At 34.3% G+C, this 22,775-nt stretch overlaps 1 protein-coding gene and 1 long non-coding RNA gene across 13 annotated transcripts in view; one reads left to right on the forward strand and one right to left on the reverse strand.

The window, feature by feature from the left end:
• The window catches only part of LOC141381166 (inactive phospholipase C-like protein 2), a 191,591-nt gene that overhangs the window by 45,385 nt on the left and 123,431 nt on the right, over positions 1 to 22,775 (forward strand). The window lies entirely within an intron of this gene.
• Positions 13,864 to 17,967, reverse strand: LOC141381168 (uncharacterized). Its single transcript, XR_015480584.1, has 3 exons — positions 15,883 to 17,967; positions 15,018 to 15,566; positions 13,864 to 14,816 (listed from the first exon to the last, which is right to left on the reverse strand). It is a non-coding gene; the product is annotated as an uncharacterized LOC141381168 (long non-coding RNA).

Consider the following 22,775-nt stretch of genomic DNA (forward strand, 5'->3'; position numbering starts at 1 on the left):
AGCATAAAGTGCCGTTGATATTTATTCAGTAACAAAATGTAGTGGATTTCTATTCTATTTATACAGTTGAATGATAAATTATTAGCCCTCCTGCAAAATTTGAATTGTATTTCTAAAAATAATCAAGTGATCTTAAACAGAGCAAGGACTTTTTTAACAGCATTTCTTAATAGGTTTATCTTATTAAAGTCTTATTGTTTAAAAAGTTTTGTTTGGAATACTTTTTTTTTTGAAAGATCAACTATTATTAGCTTTATTAAGAAATCATATTTTGTATGTATATTTTGTACTAAACAAACCACTGTTATCTATTGATGTACTTTATCAACCTATTGTAACACGTCCAGTTAAGCTAATTAACACAATTAAGCCGTTAATTACACTTTATGCTAAACACACTTGCAAAATAACTTGTTAAATATTATTTACCCTCATTATGGTAAACGGGCTAGAGAAATTAATTTTCAAAACTGTCTTGTTGAAGAATGGCGACGCAGTGGCGCAGTGGGTAGCACGTTTGCCTCACAGCAAGAAGGTCGCTGGGTTGCTGGTTCGACCCTCGGCTCAGTTGGGGTTTCTGTGTGGAGTTTGCATGTTCTTCCTGCGTTCGGGTGGGTTTCCTCCGGTTACTCCGGTTTCCCCCACAGTCCAAAGACAGGCTAAAATTGTCCGTAGTGTATGAGTGTGTGTGTGTGTGTGTGTATGTGTGGATGTTTCCCAGAGATGGGTTGAGGCTTGAAGGGCATCCGCTGCATAAAAACTAAAATCCCCAAGATTAATAAAGGGACTAAGCCGACAAGAAAATGAATGAATGAATGAATCTTGTTGAAGAATAAATCTTGAATGTGGGGTTATTATTAGACTGAGGAGCTAATCATTTTGTCTTCAGCTATATACAGTATATAAGCATGTGTTTTGAGTTTATCTAAATCACAATATTGTCATTTAGCAATATAACAATATTGAGAATTTATGTGCAGAAAATATTACTTAAAAATTAGTATTATTGTCATGAATACCAGTTTAAATGTATACCACATTGAATTTTCTAATGGTTCGTGTTTACCATTTCACATTTTTGTTATCATTCAAATGTATTTATCATAATTTTGAAAGCTCAAGGTAAATCATGTAACATTGCAATTAGCTGTTATATGACTGTTTGTTTATATAGACAGTTAATAAATGCATTTTTATATATATAAAGTATGTTGTGTACCTTTTAATTAAAGTGTGCTGCACATTATTGAGTATATTGAGCTAAAGTTGGACTTCACAATATTAAAATGAAAGTCAAATCAGTCAGAAAAATCGGAATTTGATATTTTCATCAAATCGCACAATGCTTTTTGGCTTTTAATGAGCAGCTTTATACAAATTTGTGGAAAAAACAACGTAAAAGTGGATACCTGTAGATGAAGGTATGTTTTTAAATGCAGGTTTAACCTATAAAACACACACATCTAAAAAAAAACTATGGAATTAATAACGTACGAAGTAATACAGAGACAAGTAAAGAAATGCCAAACGCACAGATCCTCAAATAAGTTATTTGCCACAAAATTATGAAAAGCTGCACATTTTATTATAGATTGTTTCCCCTATTTCAGATAAAGAACTTGTTGTAATGCTTTAAATGTGTGTATGATTTTTTTAAACATTTTATCAATAGCCATGATGATAAATTTGGTCCCTATTAGAGCTGAATAAATAATTCTAAAGATTAAAAGAAAAATTATATAATTAAAAAAAATTATTTAGACCTTGACCATGTTATTTAAACATTGGCCCTGTTCGCTTATATTCACTGGATTTTGGTAACAACCAAAGAAATCCATTCATGCTAAGAAAACTCATCTAAATAGCTTACAAATTATGCGTGATAAAGAAAAATGATGCAGGGAAAAAGTATTGAACACATGAAGAAAGGGAGGTGTAGAAAGCTCAGACAGCAGCTAAAGTCTCTCAGTGGTTATTCAGCAACACTCTGCCCTTCGTCAGTGTAAATTAATATTAGCTGCTTCAGCTACAATACAATGTAGCTGCAACATCTACAATACAATGTAGCTGCAACATCTACAATACAATGTGATGAGGATCAAACCAGGGTGGACATTTCAGCAGTAAAATTATCCAAAACACAGCCAAGGAAATTCTCAAATGCTTTCAGAGAAAGAAAATCGAGCTGTGGAATGGTCCAGCCAATCACCTGACTTGAATCCAATAGAGAATGGAAATTAAAGATTAGATTTGATAGACGAAACCCACAGAACCATCAAGATTTTTACACTTGTTTTTCAATTGATTGTTCAATTTATGTACTCGAATACTGTTAGACCCCAGAAAACCATGAAGCACTGTTTATTTATAAACTTTTTAATGTAATTTATTACAAATTATGCAGGTGCACTGCATAGAAAAAGACTTTGCCAGCCCAGTCGATCTAGATGAATGAAATCTTTCCAAATAGAGCTATTCGAGTCATCTGGTGAAATTAGATTCATATCAGGCAAAACAAAATATCGCAATGTCTGTTTTGTCCAATAACATGCAGTCCTAATAATCCCTATAATCATGATATGAAATTCTCATAACATTTCATCTGTAACACACAGACAGATCTAAATCGAATCATGTATCAGAAGCAGTATGATACTGTGAATGAGAACCCCTACTAACAAGCAGCAATGCCATAGACTTGCCAAATGACTGCCTTACTTGATAATAATCTCAACATATAATGCCTTTAACACCTCATAAACCCATCAGTTTTTTTTTCGATGGTTTTCTTTAAAGCGCAGGAGTTGTACAGTAAATGAGTGTCTGATATTATTCTTCTCTGGCACTGCAGACCCAACTCTCTATCCCTGCTCACTCTGCCCAAGGTGCCAGTACTGCTGGTACACAGATGGCTTCGATATACGATGGCAAATTGTGCCATGAAAGTGGAGGAGGCGACTACGGTGTGTGTTTGTGTGTGTGTGTACATGCTGTGTAGGATTTGGTCATGTGCAAATGGAAATAGCATCCTTGTTTTTGGCCGTCACGTTGATTCAATCTGTTGCTCAAAGTTTTTTTTTTTTTTTTTTTGCTGGGATCTTGCTTATGGGTGTGTGTTTCTCTCTAGCAGCAGTGCGGTGAAATTATTCAGTATAGACTTTAGAGTTTTGGAGCTGAACTGTGCCAGTGCTGATCTCAAGACAGCTCTTAAGTGGAGCGGCTGAAGGGCAGGAGACTGTCGGGACTGTCGGCAGATCAGCCGTAGGTCTCTGGAACGTTCCTCATGCTGTGCTGCCCGCTGGCTTTCGGGTCTGTTGTAGTTGAATTATTCAGATTACAGCCCACACACTGCTGATTTTAGGATATTTATGGTGCTATGAGGTGTGTTCACAATATGAGTGGATGATATGAGCTAAAATTTCTATCATAATTTTTTAACACTCTCTAGTGTATTATTATATTATATTATATTATATTATATTATATTATATTATATTATATTATATTATATTATATTATATTATATTATATTATATTATATTATATTATTGTGACACTGGGCAAAGGGGTGCGTAACCAAACGCAGGTTTATTTAGCAGAATGGTCAGTCAAGCAGTCCAACACAGGAGCAAACCAGTGTATACAGGCAATCCACAATTGTCGTCAATAAGCAGGTGGATGGTCAAAAGCAGGCAGCAGACATGAATAAACAGATAAAACAAAGCAAAGATCGGTACACGGCAAGACTAGGCAAGGGAAACGCATTCTAATGTTCACAGTAACGTATAACAAGACTCAGCCACAATGTGTATGTTAGTGCTTTTTTTATAGTCCATGTAATCCCGTCATAAGCGGCTTCAGCAGAATGTGTGTGTGCACGCAATCACCAGAACTAGGAGCATGTGTGTGTAAGTGGTGCATGACTGGATCTTGTAGTCCATGAAACTGCAGATTTGTAGTCCTTTGGCGATCCGTAGCCTCTAGATCGCTGGTGATCATAATTATTATATTATATTATATTATATTATATTATATTATATTATATTATATTATATTATATTATATTATATTATATTATATTATATTATATTATATTATATTATATTATATTATATGAATAGTGTACACAATAAACAATAGGATACTATTTTACAAATATGCCAATTGAGACGGGCAAATGGGGAACATTGTTTCCAATCGCCATTCAATATTCAATAACTGAACAGTTTTCTCATTATAGAAGATCATAGATGATCAGTCATTATTTATCTGAGTCAATATAGCAGATACTCGTTTGCTGGCCTTGCTGAAACATTTTTCAATGATTTATAAACGTTCTAAATTAGACAGGTTTATATAATGGATTCATTATAATGAAGGAAATAATAGCAAGTTAATATGCATATAATACATCTTTACATTTTAATAAATTTATAACACTATAATCATTTTTACTCCAGTGACTGAATACTATTTTCTTAATGTTTAAATAACATTTTTTCAATTAATGATTTCCCACATTAAATAATATAGTCATTTATAGTAAGTAAGATAGTGTTTTTAAATCATGAAGTACTGGTAATTGTAGGTACTGGTAGTTGCAACAAACATAGTAATGCAATCAAATGAACTTTTAATTATATATATATATATATATATATATATATATATATATATATATATATATATATATATATATGTATGTGTATGTGTATGTGTGTGTGTGTGTGTATATATATATATATATATATATATATATATATATATATATATATATATATATATATATATATATATATATATATATATATATATATATATAATTTTTTTTTTTTTTTAACAATTGCTACAGTTTAGGAAAAGATAAAGTAGTTTATCAGTTTATATTTCATTTTAATGTTACACATTATTGTTTTTTTTATATTTTAATACAAAGTGATTTTAACTAAGTATGACAACATTAAGATCCTGAATTAGTTTAATACACTTAATCCTACAGTTACTAGGTCTATTATGTTTTCTTTGTGTATGTGGATACGTGAATAAAGTCATTAGTGTTTTAACAAATTTTTATTTACATAAGTTGAGTTATAAAACTGCACAGATGTAAAATGATCGTTAGGTCATCATTAATCAAGGACATAGACTGCAGAATAGAAGACTGATCCATATATGGTTCGCCCCTGCCTAGATCATGTGTGCTAGATTGTATGTGCCTGAAACATGTGTGGGTCTGCAGCTGGATATATCTCCAATAACACGTCTTTATTAAGTTGTACAAGATTTTACAACAAATCAAACCCCAATACTCAAAACGTAGAAATAATAATAAAAAAAATTATTATGAAAAATAATAATCTAACCAAACACCAATTCACATTCCATAACTTCAGTCTTCCAAAGCTGCTTCAATATCTCCATTTTTCACAAAGTTCAAAAACACCTCCTACAAATGTATATTTTTTAAATGAAATATATCAACGATAATTATTATTATTAATTTCTTAAAACCTATTTGTCTGCAGTATGTAGTATCAGAGCTATGAAATCATTTAAAGATTAACTTTAGGTGAGCATTACAGTGTTAAAGTTAGGCGATGGGTGTATATAAATGTTAAATATTAAAAACGTAATATTCTGGTACACTCTTTGATGCCTTGTTTGTCCTTTGAAAGGTTAAACTCGAATAAACGTTCAGTACTGCTGGTTTCTGAGAAAGATCCGAGAAGAGTGCAGTGACTGGTCACCATTCCATTAGTGCTTTTATTTCCATTTGCAAAGCATATTGACCTCTGTGACACGTCCTGCCACTGGGAGACTGAGCATGTCCTGTCAAACCCATGCATCAATGTCTCTCTTGTTTCTGTCCTCTGCAGTGCACGGTTGATAAGCTCAAGCATTTTCTAGACCTCTTTAGAAATGGGAGATCTTAATATACAGCTGAAGTCACTTGAATCATTCGCCCTCTTGTGAAGTTTAATTTTCCTTTTTAAAATATTTTCCAAACAATGATTAACAGAGCAAGGAATTTTTCACAGTATTTCCTATAATATTTTTTCTTCTGGAGGAAGTCGTATTTGTTTTATTTCAGCTAGTATAAGAGCAGTTTATGCCTGCAGTTTATTTTTAAAGTGTTGTATAATAATACATTATTTTCCAAGATTGAGTAGATTATTGCAGCTGGCTTTTTTCATTCTTGATTCACATATCAAATAGTTTTTTTCAGGGTTTTTTTTCTCTCCATTATTTGTTTGAGTCACAACAACCTCACCTCCTCTGCTCCCCGGCAGCCTTCTCAATGAGTGTGCCTCTGTATGTGTGTTTGGAGGGAAGGATGTTATCCTCAGGCATCTCAACCGCATTCCAGCCTTTATCCCAGCATCTCAAGTGTGTGCCTGTGAGTGAAAAGCATGGAAAAGTTGAGAACTTGGGGTATTGTTGACTGTGAGTGTGTGTATGCAGGTGTGTGTGTGTGTGTGTGTGTGTGTGTGTGTGTGTGTGTGTGTGTGTGTGTGTGTTTGTTTGCTTTAGATATATTTGTTATTGTCTGATCTGTCTCTGGGCTGAACGGTGATTCAGATTCTTGCTTAAACACACACACGCATTTGTACAGCTATCTTTAAGGGGACTTCTCATAGACTCAAATGATTTTTTTTTACTGTATATTCTATCAACCCTAAACACTCTCACAGAAGACAATCTGCATTTTTACATATTCAAATTACTTAATTCTGTAAGATTTATGAGCCGTTTTTCTTATTGGGACCAAAACTGTCCCTATAAGGTCAAAATTTACTGGTATTGTTTACTTGTGGGGACATTTGGTCCCCACAACACTGAATGCAAGCTACACACACACATGTATAAATGCACTATAAAAATGCAGGGTTCCACAATTAATTCATGTTGTCCCAACAAAAAACGATTAAGTTAACTTAAATTTAAGTGGATTCAATATAAAATTATTAAAATGTGTTCCCCAAAAATGTGAAGTATTGTGTTGTTTCAGCTCATTTTTAATAAATAATTTGAACAAGCAACCAAATAATGTTTTTGAGTGTGGTTTACGAGGACTTTCCATAGGCATAATGCATTTTAACTGTACAAGCCTTTATTATGTGGCCTTACCCTACCCCTACCTCAACCCTATTGAGAAAACTGGCAAATTATGAACGTCAAAACACCCCAGGTATGCTTTTTAGCGTTTTAAATCACTAGGACACAACGCATGTCCTCATAAACCAGCTTGATGGTGTTCAACTAGGTCATATCCATGTTGTTATCCAATTTTGTGTCCTCTTAAACCAAATATACAGTACCTGTACACTCATACTTTTTCATTTGTGAGTGTTTGTAGATGAAGCATCTAAGGACCAATTTGAACAGCGCAAGATCTCTAAACCGCATCTCCCCTTTTAAAAGCAGCGGGAAGCTGAAAATGACTGTAATTATTATAACGAGAGAAGCAGAAAGAGATTGTGCACTAGGGATGTTTTATTTTGATAATTTCCCTGACCAGAAACAATGGCATAAGCAGGCATGCATGGCATCATGGAATGTTGTCGTTTATTAAATATTTCTGCCAATTTGAGTGCGCTTTCTGCTGCTTGTAAGCTCTGTTAACACATTTGACCATGTTTGCATCCGTTCTGTGGCTGGGCGATTTAATCAAGAAGATTTTTGTGCGCATTTTGTCAGTAAAGCAGGTTCTAGTAATCCTCCAGCATGTGTGTTTGGATCAAAGATGCCCAAACTAGGGCCAAAGTTGGCTCATGGTAACCTTTGATTTGGCCCATCTGAGAAAAGAGGGAGAATGATGGGGATGGTTTTGAGATTGTCAATCAAATGCAATGTAACCCTTTGTTTGTTTTGTTTTATTGTTAGCTAGCTGAAATTAAATGTTTCAATTAAATTAATCAGATTTTGTTTAAAAGTGCATGCTGTTATCCGACTAGGCAGACTTTGGTGAGCAGATCACTATTAAGGCAGATTCTGCTTGACTACTGTATTCAACATAAAAAATTGAATGTGATTGTTTGTATTTCAATATGTTATCATTTAAAAAGTTATACTGCATTAGTAAATGTGATTTAAAGTAATGTTTTCTATTTCTTTAGAAATATTCTTAAATAAATTAGGAAATCACCCATGACAACTTCAATGCTATATAAAGTAGTTTGGTATTTTCACCTTTAGCCCATGGATCTCGTTGATATTTGGTTTTTGGCCCTTATGTGAAAATTTGAGCACCCCTGTTTTAAATGAGACAGTTTCAGAGTCGAAGTTTACTAATAAGCTATGCAAAAAATTGGTTTAAATTAGTCCTGTCAGAATAATCAATATATAGAATTATCTCACAACACATGGACATGACATCAATCATTTTTGGTGATGCAAATAACTGTATATCGACCATACATAAAGACATAGCAACATTTTAGCTGATTGTGCAACATCCTTTTTGAAGGTGTCAGTGCCATTATGTTTAAATAACAATATACTATGAATTACTATAGTATATTTTCATGTTAGCGTCTGACTAATGAAAATAGATCTGGTAGTAGATGTCGCAGCCTCTGTTACTTTTCACCATGCACTTTTTGTTAACATTTATTGTTATGTATTTAGGATATGTATTTTCACATTCTGATTCCAATGCCTAATTATTAAATAGTTCAAATGATTATAATTAAATGAAATAAAGAATACAATATTAGGTGTTCATTGGAAGAGTGTACTTGCATTGTGATGAGTGGCGTAAATGGTCTTAAAATGACTATAATATCGTTTATCGAGTATACTTTGGTGCAATATATCGTACAACAAAAACTAGGCCTAATTTGAATTCAAATTTGGCAAGTTTAGTTTATTTACATGGCACATTTCATACACAATGGTAATTCAAAGTGCTTTACATAAACAAGAGTAAAAGAAACATAAAATACAAGCATAAGAAATAAAAACAACAAAAAAGATGTTTAAATCTGTCAATAATTTGCTGTAGTAAAATTTGCACTCAAATTTGTAAAATACAATGTGTTCAATGAAAAAAAAAACTCACCTCAAAACTACAGATGAGAGTTTGAACTAAATATTTCTGGGACTATTCAATATAGTCATGTGTTTTAGTCAACGTGATTCAATGAAAGCAGTTAAATCTTATGTTTATTTAGCTATTGATTTTTTTTTTTTTAGAGTGTGGTTTACGATGACTCTCCATGGGCTTAACGTATTTATACTGTAACAATGCTGATTACATGGCCTTACCCTACCCCTACCTAAACCCTAATAAGAAAACTGCCAAATTTTAAATGTCTAATAACCCCAATAAGTTTTGATATTTAAGTGTTTTAAATTACTAGAACACAATGCATGTCTTTGTAAACCACCTTAATGGGGTGTAACTTGGTCATATCCATGGCATTATGCAGTGTATGCTGTGTTTTTAATTACCCTGATTCAATGAAAGCAGTTACATCTTCTGTGTATTTAGTAAACCAATTATTTTTTTTGAGTGTGGTTTATGAGGACTCGGCCGTAATATTTTATACTGTAACAATTCTTATTACATGGCCTTACCTCAACCCTAATATGGAAACTGCTAAATTTTGTGTGTCAAAACACCCCATTAAGTTTAGATTTTTAAGTGTTTTAATTGACAAGGACACAATGCATGTCCTTGTAAACTACCTTAATAGGGTGTGACTGACTACTGTAGGTTATATCCATGGCATTATGCAGTGTATGCATATAGTCGTGTGTTTAGTCACCCTGATTCAATGAAAGAAGGTAAATCTTGTGTTTGTTCAGCAAATCAATAATGTTTTAAGTGCGGTTTATGAGGACTCTCCATATCTGCATACACTGGATAACAGTGGTTTGTTCTGTAGCAAATTTTACCAAAATTGAAAAGGGAACCAATAATGTTGACTTTTAATATATATTTAAATAATAAAAACAGCTTTCAACCCAGGCAAACTATACAAATAAAAACCTTTTCAAAAGAAAAAAATATAATTAATACTGTGTGTAAATATATAAATATAATAGAAATACCTTGGAAAATGCCCTCGCTCTGGTAAATATCACTTGGGAAATATTTAAAAAATGATTCTGCCTTGGACTGTAAATAAATTAATTATAAATCGGCTCTTTTTTTATTCCAACAAGTTGCATGCGTCAAATGGTACTCTAAAAATGAATAATTGTGACCTGTAATGACAATGCACCCTTCCGCACACCCGCACCATCTGTTTAATCGTCTCCTTAGTTTGTATATGATGAATATTCACATGCTTACAGTAGACAGATGTCGATTGCCTGGAGGGAGAAAAGAAGACAAGATGAGGGAACTGAGAAAGACTTGGAGAAATCAGAGGGGAAGGATGTTAAATTAGGAGATAAATACGATTGAATGAGATAAGAGTGCCATTTATCAAACATTAGTGCAAATACACTGACTAAGAACAATTACTGAGGGGGTTTCATGTAGACGTTTACTGCATTGGAAAAGGAAGATTTTGACCTTTAGACACAAATGAAGTGTTTTAATCATACTTTACCATATTAACTTTACCTAAACTTCAATGGAGTATGAACTTTTTATGTATTTGAAGGAAAATTCTTGTTTAAGGCTAACTTTGTTTGATTAAAATGCGGTAATAAGATTAATATTGTGAAATATTATTGCAGATAACAATGCATTTTCTGGCTAACTAATTTATTCATGTGATGGAAAAACTGAATTTTTTTTTATCATTGCTCCACAATTTCTCTTGTCACAAAAATCTTGCAGAGGCCATTATAATGTTACTATATCACTGTTGAAAACCAACAATAAATCAGCACAGTTTCATGGAAGTTGTCATGGGTTTTTCAGCTTTTTTATGAATTGAATGATTAAAAGCACAACATCTGTTTGAAATATATTTTAAACAACTCTAATGTTGCTTTGGATCCATTTGAGAATGCTTCCTTGCTCAGTAAAAGTGTTTATCTCTTTAAAAATCTTACTACTTCCTAACAAACTGGATGTGACTGCTTCATTTTCAAAATTTATGCATTTATTGCTCAAATCAGAAGCAATGCTTTACGTTACATTTCTTTGTATAGAATAATTTTATAATTGTAAGCATTTTTGCACTCATACATGCAACCTTATCAAATAAAATGAGTGTCGTCAGCTCAAAATTTACTGAAAGTTAATTCTACTCCTTTGACAATAATTTTGAACTCAGTGTAAAGGTAATGAGGTAATTAAATACCTAATTTTAACTTAAATGGAGTAAGTTTACAGAACTCATATACAGTACATTAGTTTTTTTTTTTTTTTACTCAAATGGTTTGTTGCAATCAGTTTCCTCAAACGCTTTGAGTTGGCTTAACTTATTGGGTTTTACAGTACTCAGTTGGTTTGAGTTCTCTTCATTTATTGGGTTTTACTGTTATCAAATTGCTTTGCTTACCCAAATAGATTAAGTTCTCAGTACTCATAGGATTAGTTTTTGAACTTAAATGGTTTGTTTAAATCAGTTTCCTCAAACTGTTTGAGTTGCCTTATTTTTTGGGTTTTACAATGTAGTGTACTGTATATGGGGTTCTCATTCTTAGTGGAAACTTAAAATACAATACAGCAAATATAATTTCCACTCATTTAATTCTCTAATCCTTTTGAACAGAAATGTTTGGGATATTAGCTTGATACTTGAGATAACCCTGAGCTCGGAGATTAATGAGCCTAGGGCTCCCGTCTGGTCATTTTGCATGAAAGAGGGTACGAGATCAGGTAATTCTAAAATCCTAAATCAATACTGGAATTACTTTTGCGCGCTGTATTGTTTTATAATGGGTTATACAGTATGCATGGGGGTCCCTAGTAGCAAAGAATTCTGGCCCAGATATGGCATAAAGCTGGCACAGCAGGCATTCATCCGGCACTGGCATACAGCATGTGGGCCAAACATGGCCCGGGTTTGGCAGAGGTGGCACCATCTTTAAGGCGGCACACAAGATTTGGGCCAGATGAAAAATGTAGTATTTGGCCCAGATTTCAAAATTTGAAAAGTGGACCATGTGAGCCAGTCTTGACCCATATTTAAAATACACTAAAATCATTTTTGAATAAAGAAAAAAAATTCTACCAATCAGGTCACTTTGAGAAAAAGCGTGCCTAGAGTGTGCCTAAAGCGTATCACTCCATGGGTTTATCAATTTCATTGCTATCGTGACACACCAACCTATCTGGCCCAGTTCAGGCCCAGTTATGAGTTATTAACTTGGCTGAGACTTGGCCCAGATATGGTCTGTGTTTGGCCCTTGTCAGGAAGCCAGATTTGGTCCAGTCATGTACCGTAAATCACTGCGGCATGTGGGCCAAGCAAAACCGGATTGTGTGGGCCAGAGCTGGGCCAGAGAAATTTTGCTATGTGGGGTGTTGTTCAGCCACTGAAATCTTCAGGCGAAAGATTGATGTGACTGTTTTCAGTTTCATAAGGGACCTTTTACAGCATCGATAATGTAGATTTTTGTTTAACAACAAAACATCAGTAAACAGCACTATTCCACCTAGCCTGCTTAACTGCTTTACTCCATTTATGTGCTGCGGGAAAAGGGTGTTTTTCAATCCGGCTACCACTGCAAGTATATTTCAAACCTGTGGGAAGCTCTGCACACCAAGGTGATCTCATGAGGAAATGTAACTCTTTCACGTTTTGTCAGTTTAGTGGCTATTATGAACAAGTTCAGTCGTATGAAAATGTACCATTTAAAAAAAAACTCCTAACACCCCCACCCCCCTCGGGGTCCGGCCCACTAGAGAACAGATTTTACTCCATCCGGCCCCTGAGCTAAAATGAGTTTGACACCCCTAATCTAGGACTAGTCTTAAATCTTGTCTCAGAAACTGTGTGTGCGTGCGTGCGTGCGAGTGTGAGTGAGTATGTGTGTGTGAGTGACTGAGTTATGAACATTAGCTGTGACATACACTGCTGTTTTCCTGTAGTGAATGCTGATCTGTACGTCATCAGGCAGTGAAAGCATCTCTTCCCAGCATATAATCTGTCCCTTCAGAGTCCTTGACTTTTTGGAAATGTGTCCCGGGCTGTCTAATGGCTGTGGGGCTAAATTGAATGGGTTTTCTATTGAATCTGGCCACAGCAATCCAGATGGCCCTCAGATAGCCAATTGGTTTGTGGGAAATCTTGTTTGGCTTGCCACTTCAGGTAATGATTTTTCAGCAAGTTAGTTTTGAAATCATTCATGCTTTCTTTCTTTCTTTCTTTCTTTCTTTCTTTCTTTCTTTCTTTCTTTCTTTCTTTCTTTCTTTCTTTCTTTCTTTCTTTCTTTCTTTCTTTCTTTCTTTCTTTCTTTGCATTTTAGTTGGCTGTTTTTCTTTTTGTTTACAATTTTATTGGCTCTTTTTTTTGTGTTGCTTTCTGTTATTGATATATTTAATTTCTTTTAGTTAATATGTTTGATGTTATAGTTTCTTGAAAAACTTCTTAGAAATTGTTTTCTTTCTTTAGAAACTCATTGTTGAAGGGATAGGGATTTAACTCATTTCTAAAGGATTCTCACAAGGGGATCTTGATACTCACAGTGATTCTAAATATTTTTAAACAATTATAATTTTGTATAAGTCAAGAAGACCTTTTAGTCCTCACGCAGCTCTTTTGATTTTCCAAATTTGGCGACATTTGAACATGAAGGTTTCACTTTTTTAAACATGCATATTTCATAGATTTTATTAAAGATGTTTGACATATGACATTTATGTGGTGAAATCTGGTGTCTTATAAATGAATAAACATATCTGAATATCTAAAATAACATCAGAAAGTAAATGGCAATTGTTTTTCTATGGCATTTTGTTTTTTTGGAGGGGGGTGGGTGGTCTTTGTGTTTGTGAGGATGAGGTGTATGTGAGTGAGAGTCTTTTTTTTTTTTTTTTTGCATTTATCTGCATAATGTTAGTATTTCCCATTACTTTCACGTGGTTGTCTGTTTGTAAACACTAAGAAAAACACGTTGAAAGATTTTTGTTTTTTAACAACTTAACTGTGTTGAGTTGAGATCTCTTTTTTGTGTGGATTCAAAATGACAAACTTGGACAAACTAGCCAAGTCTTGAACTGCTCAGATTAAGGAAACAATATATAAAAAAAATCTAAAATAAAAGATTTTGACAAAAAAGTCATTAAGACACTTGAGGGCTATGCCTTTAAGGCTGCCCATTGTTTTTTTTTAGCATAATAAATATAAAATAGGGTGTGTTAAAGTGCATATATGTATCCTCTAATAGGGCTCTATGCTTAGATTGTTTTCTGATTCCTCCTTCCTTTCACTCATAGGAAGTGCATTGAGTCACTATCAGACTTATTTGATAGTAAGTGTTTTAGTGTTTGAGTGTTTCACTAAGGGCTTGGACCGATATCAACAACACATCATCCTTTAAATTATTCAGCTTTAACAAAGTACCCATGGCTCCAATGAGAGCCAGTTATAGATGTCTGTGTATGCGTGTTGGTCTACATTCTAGGAACCGACTGTCTCTAAGCATAATAACACCTGAAATCGTTTTTTGGGACCAGATAAATGGTCCCTCTGGAGAACATGGGTTTTAGAGACACTTGTATGTTCATGTGTTCATGGAAAATGAAGGAGCAGAAAAGCTTCTGTAAGGCTTAGCTTTAAGTTTATGAAACCAAACATTGAGTAGAAGTCAAAGGAAAGTCCCCAACATGATAGCAAAACAGCCATGCCTGTGTGTGTGTGTGTATTTAAAGGATGTATTTGATATGAAAGTTGTAGCGGAAGAGACTGGAAATCAAGTGTGAGCTGCTAAAGTATTCTGCAGCATGAGAGTTTCAGTCTAAAAGTATACTCTGCTGCTTTGTAGGAACTGCAACCTAAAAATACTATCATATGTACATGCCTATACATGCAAACAGGCACATTGCAAATTGTACTCATTTTTGGAGCTCTCTTTTCCGGTTTTTCCTACACCCCATGATGCTATGCATGATTTATGAGAGTAACTTCTACTAAAATGTAAACTATCAGTGACATCTTTGAAGGAAAAAAAAGCAGCATACAATCAATGAGGTATCATAATTCTCCTCACAGTTCATCAATCAAATATTAAATGGCAACTTATTAGAATTAACAAATTACATTCAGTAGATCATGAATAAACTAAAATCTCCTGAAAAGTCTTTCTGCAGCCCTAATGTGAATTTGTGTTAAATATTTACTTACTCACTTACCTTCTTTTGGGTTAGTCTCTGATTTATACGGTGTTGCCACAGCGGAATGAACCACCAATTACTCAGACATGTGTTTTATGCAGTGGATGCCTTTCCAGCCACATGGGTGGAATATTTTTGTAAGTGAGAAAGTAATTTGGAGGAACCAAGCAGTGAACTCAACTGCACTTTAGCCTGATATGATTGTCATTCTAATGTCATGTCAAAATACCAAGGATTAAACTGTTTAAATGATGGAAAATATTCATAAAGCATGCACAAAGCCAAACATATGCCCTCAGTTTTCACTATGTTTTGTATTCACCTTATTCTCAGCTGTCGAGTGGGCGCTGCCATTTGAATCTTTTTGTCTCGCGACTTCCGGTCACATTCACTTCCATTCATTTTTTGACGTTAACAACTGCTCGTTACGCTGCTTGATGTTGCAATTTAATATTTTCTTATTATATTATGCTACTTGGTCTGTGTAGTCATGCAAACATTTGTTTGTTGAGCAAGTAGTTTGGCCATTTTCTGCCGTTTATTATTCCTAGTCATTTCTCCCATAGGCGACTGAATCGGAAGTTCTAAGACATTCGCGAAAACAGGCGCACTTCCGCATTATAGAATAAGGTCAAAACAGTATGAATGTTATTGTAGTGCAGCTTTTTTTTTTTTTTTTTTGAGGGGATAACTCACACAAAACTGAAAATTTGGTCATCATTTACTCATTTTTTAGTTAACTCATTTGACTTCTGTTAAACGCAAACAAAGATATTTTGAAGAAAGCTGGTAACAGTTAACTTCCATAGTTTTTATTTTTCCTACTATGGTTGTCAATGGTTACAGCTTTTAAACTTTCTTCGAAATGTCTTACTTTTTTTGCTTTTCTGTGTAATACTGTATGTGGATGTGGTCTTTACACTCAGGTTTCAGGTCCAAACAGCATAAGAGAATCTGCCTGCCATGGTGATACCATTAGACGATGACGTCTAGCACCATGTGCACCAATTGTTTGTCGACGTAGAGTTTAAAAATTTGTCTGAACTACAATTGTGATTTCTTTGTGCTTTTCGAGCAGGGGAGGACACTTTTCTATTGCGAGAGGTTAGTCTGAAAGATTGTTGATTTTTAGTTTTTTTTTATTGATTTGCCATCACAATACTCTTAATTCTTCTTTGTGAGATATGTGATCTTTTTTGTATATTCAGTTTTCCATTTTCTTTTTTCGCCTTTGCACACACAAAACTAACACATCAGAAATACCAATGTCACATAAATATCCCTAGCTAACATGTAAATGGGGGATGTAATAAAATTATTTCACATTTTAATTTAACAAGGAAACTTAAACAGGTTTTCTAATCAAAAAAGTGAGGAAACGGTGAGGAAATTTTCATTTTTGGGTAAACTCTTTAAAGTACGGATGTCCCGATCAGGTTTTTTTTTTTTTTGCTCTTGAGTCCGAGTCATTTGATTTTAAGTATCTACCGATACAGAAACCCAATCCTATACTTCTATAATACATAAAGGATTAGTAGAGATGGATGAACTCCATATATCTGTGGTGAACGGAATATGGGGTACATCTTACAATACAAGTGGTTTGTCAGAAATCTTCTCTTGAAAGGCCTGGCAGAGCTTTCTCTGTGAAATAGTGGTGAGACAGCAATCCAAATCAAGGTTCTACAATTGCTTTTAACGTGTCTAATCAGGTTTGTTGTGTTAAATGTAGCCTTTTCCTTTCCACCTCTTGCAATGCCAAGTTTACATATCTTACAATGTTGGCAATGCTGGCAATGGCAATGTTGTCGTCATCAACAATATAACACCTTTAAACCACAGTTAAAAGAAATAAGAACTCAAACAGGTTTGGAACAAGTGGAGGAGGATAAAATAGTGGCAAGACGGCATTTCTAATCAATGTCTACGTTTGTTTTTGAGCTGTCTTGTCAGGTTTGTTGTGTTAAATGTAGCCTTTTTCTTTCCACCCCTTGCAATGCTAAGTTTGTCTCAGTAAACCTCACAATGTTGGCAATGGCAATGTTGTCGTCATCAACTTTATAACACCTTCAAACCGCAGACATACTCGCACTTTCTGCTTCAAGCTGCTTCCCTGTTCTACTTCGCCGGTAACCAATAGTCCAATTCCGATCGAGTTGAAACAATGTGATGGTGTTCGATTTCTGATCATGTGATCGGATTTGGACATCCCTATTTTAAAGTGATTTGTTTTAGTGATTTGAATGGAAGTTTTCCAAGGCAAAGGTGCAACCCATAATTTGAAACACATGTGCGAGAAAAAGGTGCATATGTTGCACAGAAACTTTTAATTGCATGTTTGTTTATGCATGCAGCTTTCTCTGAAACTCTAGCGACTCTTTGAGTTTGATTCTGAGTTCAGACGAGGTCAGGATGCCTCTGCTATCCTGCTGACCTGGCACACAAGGCCAGAAGAACAGATCCATCCCTGCCGGGCAGCTGATTCCTGTCTGCGTTGCATTCCAGGGCCTCCGGTCTTCCCTAAAGCCACAGACTCATTATGAGCGGGCAGCATATATTCCTGTCAACAGTGGATGAGCGTGTCAGGATGCAACTCTCCTAGGGAATTATACAGTCATTAAGATCTGTTTCAGCCCTCGCGTTTATTAGGCCAGGAATGTACCATGATAGAAAACACTTTGTGAAAGCTGCCAATTTGTCATTTTTAAGCAGCATAGCATGCCAAAATACATGTTCTAAATACAACATTTGGGGAGGTTAAAGTGCATCTTTGCGTTCTCTATCACAGCTTTATACAAATTTTTATTCAGGAGCATAGTAAAATTTAGGAGCACATAGAAATATATTAAATTAACTGTGTACTGTATACATATTAAGAGATACATTTGCATAATGTCATCAGTTTTAAGTCAGTATACAAAGAAATAAGAGAGATTTTTAATTTTTTTTTTGTAGTTTCTGTTAACAAGAAGGATAAAATATAATCTATAGTCCAGTAGAAATGGATTACAAATTTTTGGATAATATAAACATATTTATTATAGTATTGTGTTTTCTAAAATAATTGTCTATTGTGTGCATGCACAGTAATAGAGTTATAGTATAGAAATCACATACCGTCCCATAAATGTATTCATTTTTTTGTTTTGCTGTCCCTTTACAGTTTTTTTCAACTGCTTACAAACATTTTCAAAACAGTTTCCACTTTTTTCAAAACTCTATACACAATTCCCAAAACTGCACACACAAAATGCCTTATATCTCCTTCAAAATGTAACCCTGCATTCAAAATGCCATAAACACATGTCCGTTGCCTGAAAAGCATCATGTGGGCATAGAGTTGGTTATCATACACTTTACAGCACCAGGCTCAGAAGAATTTCTTCATGCTTTTTTAGTGGAATTTAGGGTTTAGAAAAAGAGAAAATGGGGTAGGTACAAAACTACTAATTGTGGATGGGTAGAAAACCAGTTTTTATTGGATTAGAACAGCCGAGTGTCCCATCACCTTTGGCCTAAACTAGACAAAAGCAGTGATTGGGTAGAGATCAGTTAAATTTGTGTTTCCACATTTGAGGAGCGTGTGTGTGCGACCTTGTGAATAAGTGTAATATTTTGATTAGTTGTGTTTGGAAAAGGAAAGCAAGTAGTTTCCTGTTAGAGATTTATATTTTAGGAAGAGAGTTGTGTGTAGTTTTATTTGATTGAAAATTGAGTTCAATGCTGATAAACATCTTCTGGTTTTGAAGATTTGAGATGGGTCACACTTTACAATAAGGTGTATTAGTTAATGCTAATTAATGCATTTATTAACATGAACAAACAATGAACAATACAATACTATACAATGAACAATACTACTGTATTTGTTCATGTTAGTTAACGTTAGTTTATGAAAATACAGTAGTTCATTGTTAGTTCATGTTAACTCATGGTGCATTAAATAATATTAACAAGCATGGACTTGAATGTTAATAATGCATTAGTAAATATTCAATTATGATTAATAAATGCTGTACATGTGTTGTTCATGATTAGTTCATGTTAGTAAATGTAATAACTAAGGAACCTTATTGTAAAGTGTTACCCAGAGATGTAGTTTTGCATTTTGAGTGGGATGTTTCAGAAATCGTGTGACGAGAAAAGATTTTCTGTGTAAGCATTGGAAAAAACTAATACATTATCATTGTCATGCAAGTATACTATGGAGCCAGATCAGTATCAAAAATAATACATTTACAATATAAAATGTATTCATGCACAGCATAATTCACATTTACAACACACAATTTGTATTAAATTGGATTTGTGTGTTTATGAATTCTGTTTTCAATTTACGAATTGGATTTATGCATTTAAAAAATTGTGTTTTAAACTTAAAATTTAATTAAAAGTGAATTAAATTTATGTATTTTTAATCGTGTTTTGAAGTTATGAATTGAATTTGTGTACTTTTGCAATTTGGATTTGTTTATTTACAAATCAGGTGAATGTGTTGTGGTTGTATGAATAATATTTTATAAATGTAATATTTTTGAGACTGATCTAGCTATACGTGGCATTCCCTTATTGTGTAAGAAGACAGAGTAACAGGCTTCGCCAGTTGCATAATTTATTTTTAATTTAATATTTTGAATCACTTTCTCAGCAAGTGCTGATTTTGTTCTTTTGAACGTGTGGAAACAGTGTTTGTTTGTTTGTTTGTTTCCCCCTTATTATTTTTGCAATTATCAAATTTTCTTCACAAGTATAACAGAGTGAGAGTGAGTAACTTGCATTTTTGGCACCTCTTGCATGTTGCAATCCATCTGCAGCTTACAAGCAAGTGCAAGAGCACACTTTGCAGTTCATGGGACATCTTGTCTTTCATAGTCATTATTACTTCTCTACAATGGTAAACAAACGGGTGGCACATTGCTTAGCATTGTCGCCTCACAGCAAGAAGGTCACTATTTCGAGTCCTGGCTGGGCCAGTTGGCATTTCTGTGTGGAGTTTGCATGTGTTCCCTGTGTTTGCGTGGGTTTCCTCCAGGTGCTTCGGGTTTCCCCCACAGTCAAAAGACATGTGATATAGATGAATTGGATAAAATAGTTGGCCGTAGTGTATGAGTGTGAATGAGAGTGTCTAGAAGTGTTTCCCAGTACTGGGTTGTGGCTGGAAGGGTATTCGCTGCATAAAACGTATGCCGGAATTGTTGGTGATTCATTCTGCTGTGGCTATCCCTGATGAATAAGGGACTAAGCTGAAGGAAAATTTGATGAGTGAATGAATGAATGGTAAACAAGTTTAGTACTCATTGACTTATAATCCTAATTTGCAGCAAATTTTTTTAAAGTTCACTAGGGATGCATGAGATATCGGTGGCCATTTTAGTATCAGCCGATAAATGTTATTTTTTAATGTTATCATTATCAATCTGATAACAAAATAAGGTTGATGTATTTACATAGAAAAATTGTTATATTTCTACTGGTTAAACCACTTTTTGCTGATTATTTGATTTTGGTTGATGTGTAGTCACTTGGTAGCTTTTTTTTTTTTTTTTTTTTAGGTCAGGCAGATGTTTTTATTCATAAAAAGAAAATTGGCTATAGAAAGGTATAGTTGATTAATAGATTAAAAGACAAAGATCAGCTGAAATATTTCTGAAGTTAAGGTTTTAAAATATAGTCAACTGTCCACTGTATGTTTACCTTTGGTTTTTGCAATCATACACAATTTTAAAAATATATATTTATAGCTATAAGCTTATGTATCGTCTCTCAGCTTCCAAATCTAAAGAGTTCTTGGTATGGGTCAAAATTTTTTCCCTAAAGTTCAGACGAATAAAAAATAAATGTGAATTTGGTTCTTTCCATCGGGTTGTTAGAGCTGCCGATTGTAGTATTGGTAACCTAGCAACCAACAGTAATCATGGCAGGCATAATGGAGACAGCTGATTGGTAATCTAATACTATTAGCATTAACCCTTTTTCACACAACCACTTCAAGCGAGTATAAAAACATGTAGCAAATTAAGGAATTTATAATTAAAATTAGTTTTTTTCCATCATTCATTTTTATGCCATATTTCAAAATGCGCACTAACACAGGATGTTGGAAACCCAGCTACTGTATTCATGACAAAGTGAAAAGAAACTGGTAGGGGGTTTGAACCAAGCACACTTGAGTTTGGGAGCAATCAAAGCAATCATTCTTTATATTCACGATTCAGGCCACCGGCGCAATAGCCCTCATTGAGTATAATACGAAAACAGTAGTTTAGGACAGATCATGCAAATCATGTTATGCAAACTGAGCAGTAATATTTAATACACAATGTTTTTACACTCACCCATTCATTTGTATTCCATCATTAGTGATGCAGTAAAACAAGCAGTCTATTGCATGGAAAAAGCCTAGTATTGCTGTGCTCTGTGGTTTTGTTTCACTTAGTCTTTGTACTGAGAACAAGGGCAAAGTCTGAGGGAGGAGTCCTTGACCTTGCCATCTCAACCATGTTTTAAAAGGCATCATCATATTGCCTAGCAACCAAACTGTCCTCTACTTCCTCTGGCAGCTGTGTCTGCAGTTATAGAAAGTGGGCAATGCTGCTGAAAGCTGTCCGTCACTGATGCCTTCAATGATGGTGAAAAGACATGCAGGCAGAAAGACGGCAGAATAGATCATTGTTTTATTGATTATTTTATAAACCACTGATAATGAGACCATTGGTCAGTATGGAATATCCTTGTTTCCTTGTATCCTTGTGTGTTTTCAGAAAATAAAGGCCAATGTGGAATCCAAATGTACAATTTTATTTGTTTTTCTATATGGAGTAAATGCAAATTATTCCAGTGAATATTTTTTGGTAATCTTCAATCAAAGTCCAAACAATTACTTCCATGTTTGGAGTGGTGTTCCTTCTCTAGTAATCTGTTTATGTACATCTACATACTAAAATAAGTCTGCCACTTCCAGATCATGTGGACTTTAAATATTAGAAATGCATACACCTCGATGCGTTAGCCTAGTGCACAGGTGTCAATTCCAGTTGCTGGTGGGCCACAACTCTGTACAGTTTAGTTTTAACCTTAATTAATATGAATTAATATTAGTCTTTCAGACTTGTTTGAAACCTACAGGGTGTTGGAGCGGAGCTGTGCCCCTCCGGGGACTGAAATTGACACCCGTTGCCCAGTGGTTAGTGTGTTGACATAAGTGCAACAGTGCTCCAGGTGTCCTGAGTTCAAATGAAGGCTTGCGGACCGTTCATGATTCTATCCTCCCCATTCTCCCTCTTCGCATCCTGTCATTCTACTGTCAGAAGGGCAGAAATGCTGAAAAATAAATCTTAAAAAATGTAATACATGTTAAAAAGTGTTAATGTGAATAATGATAGTTTGAAAGACCAAATAAACTATACATCACATTGTCATTAATGCAGTAACTGAGTTTTCATCATCTTGTGTTAATGCACATTTTGAAGTATAGGACAAAAAATTAGTGATGGAAACACTAATTTTCGAAAATGAATTCCTTAAAGGGCAC

Source organism: Danio rerio, chromosome 3 (assembly GCF_052040795.2).
Source record: "Danio rerio strain M-AB ecotype USA chromosome 3, GRCz13ab, whole genome shotgun sequence".
NCBI lineage: Eukaryota > Metazoa > Chordata > Actinopteri > Cypriniformes > Danionidae > Danio > Danio rerio.